Raw genomic sequence first — 6,000 nt, 5'->3', positions numbered from 1 at the left:
TGTGGATTAAGTGATCCCAGTGCCAGCCCTGGAATCAGTCCATCCTTCTCCCAGAGGGAGCCTTGCCCAGGTGAGCCCTTCGTCCGCCAGCCTCCTAATTGTTATTGGTTCAGCATTTGGTCAGTTGTCCATTCTCCGCATGAATGCAGGGGGTAGTGGGTAATTTAAATGCCCCATGTTTGTCTTCAGATGAAGCTCGTGGGTCCACAGAACTGCTCCCAGGTAGGCTGGATGTCAGCTCTGACCCTGCAGGGTGCCAGGCTCAGGTGGCTGAGGAGGGGGCAGCGGCACAAGCAGGGCTGAGCGGTGAGATTTCCGAGGGCCGTCGGGAGGCTCGTCCTGCCCTTGCCAGTTACTCAGCAAGCCCCCAGGGCTCTGGACAGCCCTCCCGTACCCTGCTGGAGCACTCTCGTTAGCACACCACCAGGGACACGTCCAGACCTCCACCTTGGATGAGGTGGGCCGAGTGTCCCTCTCTTCCTACAGTTGGCAGCGTTCTTTGCTCCTTCGGCTCCCAGACGATCTGGGAAATGGCCAGGGTTCAGCAGAGGCAGCAAATCACTGTCCTTTCTCCACGGTGGCCTTTGGGAGTGGATGTGAGTGGACAGACGTGGCCGTGCAGAGGGGCACAGAGAAGGGGCATCGAGGAGCGTCTCCAGGCCACCCCGGCCTGCCCACCTCAGGCTCTTCCATGCCATGGGCACACTGGCTGTTTTTTTTTCTGATTTCAAAAACAATTTATGCATCTTATGTAAACATCAGTCTTAAAGAAATAAATGGAAGACTATAAACGGTGAGGAACCCTCCTCCAAGGGTCCGTATTTCAATGCACATGCTGTCTCGTTCTCTCTCCAGGCACACCTGCACGTGTGCACACACACACACGCACACACACACACTTCCCATCTATGTCTAGTATGCCAGTGTTTGCTGTGCAGATCGTCATAAAAGCCCACATACGACGGGCTTGCATCCTTCTGGGGAGAGTTTCCCACTCCCCATGGGCAGGGTGACGGCCCGGGAGAGCTGGCCGGGGGGCTTGCTGGCCGTGTCCAGTGTGCGCCCTGCTCTGGGAGGGAGGGGCCTTCCTCACTGGGAGGCACAGGCCACGGAAGGGGGTGCTCCTGGTCGTTAATGCTGCTGGGGGAGGTTCAGGGAGGAGGCCCGCACCTCGCCGTGCCTGAGCAGGTGTGCAGCTCCAGGCGGGGTCTGAAGGGCCCGCCCTGGCTCAGGACCCCTGAGCGCCCTTGACACCCAGCGCCCAGGAAGGGCGCTTCCTTCTCTGCAGAAAGGGGCTGGAAGAACCCTGGGGCAGGGCGGGAAAAGGAGCCAGGGCCCCTGGGAGGCCAGGCTGCTCACGTGTCAGGGAAGCACGTGCTCTCTGCCCCCAAGAGCCTGTTGGGAGACAAATGCCAGCTTGCCTAACCCTGGCACACTGCAAGAACCCAGGGTGGTCCTGGCTCCGAGCGCCTGGGCTCAGGGAAAGTGAGTCCAGCCGGTCTCAGCATGGGGATGTGAGGGGCCTGGGTCCCCCAAGAGCACAGAAGATGGGGAGCAGAGGCGTGTCCCTGGGGGGCAGAGCCCAGGAGGAAGAGCGTGTAAGGCCACGGAGGTGGGTCTCAACCGAGAGGCCCTGAGGGCCCCGAGGAAAGTGAGAAGATGCATGTGCAAACAGGCGTTTCTCCGCAGCTGTATCATCATGAGGCTGAGCTTGTGATTTCAAAGCTCACTGGTGAATTAGGGCGAAGTGTGCTGCCCAGACCTGGGCTCACGGCCCGCAGAGGCCGGGTCTCAGCCATGCAGAAGAGTGGAGGTGGCATCCTTGGTACTTTGCCCCACCTGTGCTGGGTTATGCCTTCAGCCCTGATGGAGATCAGTGCCCCTCATCAGTCACCTTAAGGCAGCCCCGAGGAGCCCTTCATCTCCATAGCAACTGGAGGACTTCAGAGCAGAAGGCAGGAAAGCTGCAAAGACGCACAGGAGGCGCAAAGAGCAGGGCTCACTCCTGCTCAGCCTGGACGTGCCCAGCAGGGAGTTGGGCGTCTGGCCTCACGGCGCCCAGGTATCGGGAACCTGCCATTGGGTTTCCTACCTGCGTCTCAGAAGACCCAGAGGGAGGCGCCGAGGACCTCTCTACTGCGCAGCTGCTGCGAAGCGAAGGCTCAGCGATGCCCCCGCACTGACTGTGAGTCCACAAAGCGGGAGAGAAGGGCAGGAAGTGATGGGGCTCATTTCCAGGTGGAACGGGGGAGGCAGGGAAGACCAGAGACGAGCAGCTCAGAGGAAGGGGGCTGGCCTTCTGGGGCACCTGGGCCCGGGGCCAACCCTGCCAAGCTCCCTGGGGCGTGGCTCCCTCAGCTCTCACTGCTGATGCCCTTTGCAAGTGTGCTCACACCTGACTCCAGCCACCTGGGCCTCCCCAGCCGCCCTGGGGTTGGGGGCTATCCTTCATTTCCTCCGTGAAGATGGAACCAGCCAAGAGTCATCAAGTGCTTTCTTGATTCTAAAGGACACAAAGGAAGCGCTGAGTTATGCCAAAGAGCAGATCCTGGGGGCGGGGCGGGGGGGGGAATGAGGCGTCAGTGAGCACTGGGAAGGGCTTTCTTCAATGGAGGCGGGGGGATGACCTGGGATCCTTCTAGACCTCAAGGTTTGGGTGGTTGGTACGCTTGTCCGGGATTCAGAAGTTGGTCGGCCTTGTCCTTGGCAGAGGGAGGGACGTGTTCTACCTTCATGAGGGCTTGAAGGGGACCCTGCCAATCCCAGGAAGAGATGGACCTTACTGGAGAGGCAAGTACTGCCCTCAGCTCCCACGGTCCAGCCAGGAGCCTCCTGAAGGCTGAGCCTGAGCTCCAGATACAAAGGACCTGACACTGCTGGGTCCTCGTGGCCGTGCTGAGCCGGGCTGCGGGCCTCTTAGCACCAGGAGCGTCCTGATTGCTCAGACGTCCCCGCCCCCATAAGGTGACACAGGTTTGTTACAAACATTAAAAGCTGGCAGGCGCACAGGGCTTTCCCGGCGGCTCAGTTGGTAAAGAATCCGCCTGCAGTGCAGGAGACCCAGATTCAATCCCTGAGTTGGGAAGATCCCCTGGAGAAGGGAATGGCTACCCACTCCAGTATTCTTGCCTGGAGAATCCCATGGACAGAGGAGCCTGGTGCACCCCAGCCCACGGGGTCATGGAGTCGGACATGACTGAGAGACTAACACACACAAAGATAAAACAGGCACAGAAAGAGCAACCAGGCGAGAGGTTCGCTGCGCGCCCCACACTCCGCCTCGCCCCGCCTCTCTGCCTAGTTGTTTGCCCGGGGAGCGAGAGGGGAGGACTCACTTCACACAGCACTTTGCTGCCAGATGGTTTATGGAGCATGCTGCTGCTTCTCATCCCATCCCAGGCCTGGGGACAGCAAAGAGGTGTTGTTCAGGAATGGCTGAAATAATAAATTGATTTTTTAATCTGGCTTGATTCCATACCGCTGAGCATTATATTTTCTCCAGTGTCCTGTAAATGACAAACTATGATCACTCTTTTCCCCCGTGGGCTGCTCACACAGCCCGCCTGTCGCTGGGATGAAGGCAGGAATGGCAGTCTAAGCCCCTCTCCTGGCACCCCGTGCCCCAGGCTGTGGGCCCACAGCCCCAGAACAGCTGGAAGACCCTCCAAGATGAGAGCATTCATCCAGGAAGGCTAAGAGCCTTCATTTCACGGGAGAGACACAATGGGGAAGGAGACCGCGGTTTCCATGGCCAACCTGGATACCTCGGGGCGGGGTGGACACCTCGGTGTGGTGTGGACAGCTTGGTGTGGTGTAGACCAACATGGAGGGCACAAAGCAGACTCAGATTTCTCAGAGCTCTGAAGGGAAACGGAAGCCCACAGTGGCTCTGTGCTCAGCATGATTGCAAAGTGCCTAAACACCAGGCGTCTTGGTGGGATGCGGGTGGAGAGTGCTCCGAAGTGCTCCCTGAACCTGTCCAGTCTGCAAGAATAGGCGAGAGCTCCAAGTTACCTGGAGGAAAGCTGGGGAAACACCCTAACACCCCGTGTGCTCCAGCAGTTTTATTCTCTCCGGCTTCTCTAAGATTCTTCAAGACGTATTTATCAAACACCAGGCCCAGATGCTTGACGTGCAATTAGAAGCTTCAGAAGTAATGGGGATGGAATGAGACGCGTGTCAAATTCCTGTCCAGGGGTGGCGGGTAACTGGCCTTCCCCTAGTGAGGCTGCAGCGTGGACATTCTCCCTGGGATGGCCAGCGTCTCCCTCTGTAAATGGTCCGCAGGGCACGGAGGCAGCGTGGGAGCCAGAGCCTTGGGCCTACACCCAAACACAGCATAATCAGATCACTCAGGATCAGCCGTCAAGGGGAGGTTCTAAAAGACACACTGCCTCAAAAGATTACAGTGATGAGAACTGTCTTGTTGAAGCAGTATGAGCTGGAAGACACATGGTATCAGCTCTCAAGGTCCGGGCTGGGTTGGGCTCAGCCCAGGACTCTGCCCAGATGCCATGGGTTCCTACAGAGACACTGCACACACTGGGTTTACCGGTTTACCTGCCAGTCTACGTCTGTCTGGGCTTCCCAGGTGCGCAGTGGTGAAGAACCCACCTGCCAATGCAGGAGACACGAGTTCAGTCCCTGGGTGGGGAAGATTCCCTGGAGGAGGGCATGGCAACCCACTTCAGTGTTCTTGCCTGGGAAACTCCATGAAGAGGGGAGCCTGGCGGGCTACAGTCCATTGGGTCGCAGTGAGTCAAACACAACTGAGCGACTGAATACACACACTATATCTATCAACCTATCTATCAATATCTATCACATATTGGGTTTACTCACTTACCTATAATCTACGTATATCTACACCTATCTAATAAGGATTGTTATTCTTTCAGTGCCACAAGAAATAACTAAAGACTTCAAGAGAAGGGAGTAATACACGGCATTTATGTTTTTAGTTCTGGTCTGTGGTTCTAAATTATTTCAGCCTTTGTATGTGTGAAGGACTGTTTATTTCTTCTTCATTTTGGAAATACACTTTCTCTAGGTATCCTGCATAAGAGAGTGTCACATGGCCAAATAAATTGGGGGAAATGCATTCTATACACCTTTCTTTCATCTTTGGGTGCTTAGTAGCTCTGTGAAATCCTGCAGTGTAGGAAAGTTAGCATCTTAAAGCATACTTCACTTATTATTTGCTAAGCATTTTAATTAAGAACTAAGACACTGTAGTGTAAACCAGGGTTTCCCTGGTGGCTCGGATGGTAAAGAATCTGCCTGTAACACAGGAGATTCAACCCCTAGGATGGGAAGATCCTCTGGAGAAGGGAATGGCTACCCTCTCAGTATTCTTGCCTGGAGAATTCCATGGACAGAGGAGCCTCGCAGGGCTACCTGACAGTTTGTTTATTTGCTTTGTAACCCAAGTGCCTGGAGTAAGCTTTGATAACGGAGGCGGCATCCACCTCTGAGACGGCCTTCTTGCACAAACCCCTTGCAGCCTCAGGACCAGTTAAGAGCCAGGCTGCTTCTTTCACGGAAACTCTTTTGTGTGCGAGGACTTGGTTGATCCTGGTACCTGACCCTTTCAGCTGCTTGTTTTCTCTCTTCCAGTGCTTTAAACCCCTCCTCTCACATTTTAAATTCTCCAGTGAAGAGTAAGCCCACAAGCCCCCGGGCCCTGCCCTTGACCCCACTCTTGACCCCAGTAAAAGCCACCCCCGGGCCCTGCTCGCCCTCTCTCCACCCATGACCTCTCTGTGTGGTCCCAGGTGTGCTGTGTAACTTGCAGGCCCTGTAAGTAATAAACCTCTGTTTTTCCAAGTTTCCTAACGGTCGTTGCTGAAGGGCATCTTGTAGTCATAATAAGAATCACAAGGGCTGGCCCACCCTCAGGGTCGGTTACCGACAGACTGAGATCTGCCCACAGTGGACCTCTAATGAGCAGCCCCAGCCCCAGCCCCCAGGCCTGTCTCAGTTAGAGAACAGGCTGCGCCC

Source organism: Ovis canadensis, chromosome 22 (assembly GCF_042477335.2).
Source record: "Ovis canadensis isolate MfBH-ARS-UI-01 breed Bighorn chromosome 22, ARS-UI_OviCan_v2, whole genome shotgun sequence".
Classification (NCBI taxonomy): domain Eukaryota; kingdom Metazoa; phylum Chordata; class Mammalia; order Artiodactyla; family Bovidae; genus Ovis; species Ovis canadensis.
This window is presented reverse-complemented; position numbering follows the sequence as displayed.